Below are 305 nucleotides of genomic sequence, written 5' to 3' on the forward strand. Positions count from 1 at the left end.
GCCACAGTAAATACCTTTTTCTTAAAATCTGGCACTGTCTAGAAGTGTTGGACTTCAATTCCCAGAATTCCTATAGACTGGAAAATGTTGGGACCTAAATCTGATGCATCTAGATTTCAAGGATCAGGAACTGAACCGAACCTCTGATATAATAATTTATTTTACTGTGAAATGTATTTATTAAATTTATATGGCCGCCCATCTCGTGTACAGAGTATGTTAAAATCTTCTCCCGATTGAGCCAAATTTTCCAACTGGAGCAGCCGCACGGAAGTCCAGACGGTGAGTAACTCTACATCCTTTTC

The sequence above is a fragment of the Notechis scutatus genome, chromosome 4 (assembly GCF_049901735.1).
Source record: "Notechis scutatus isolate UNSWTSFEM ecotype Mainland chromosome 4, rNotScu1.2, whole genome shotgun sequence".
Lineage (NCBI taxonomy): Eukaryota > Metazoa > Chordata > Lepidosauria > Squamata > Elapidae > Notechis > Notechis scutatus.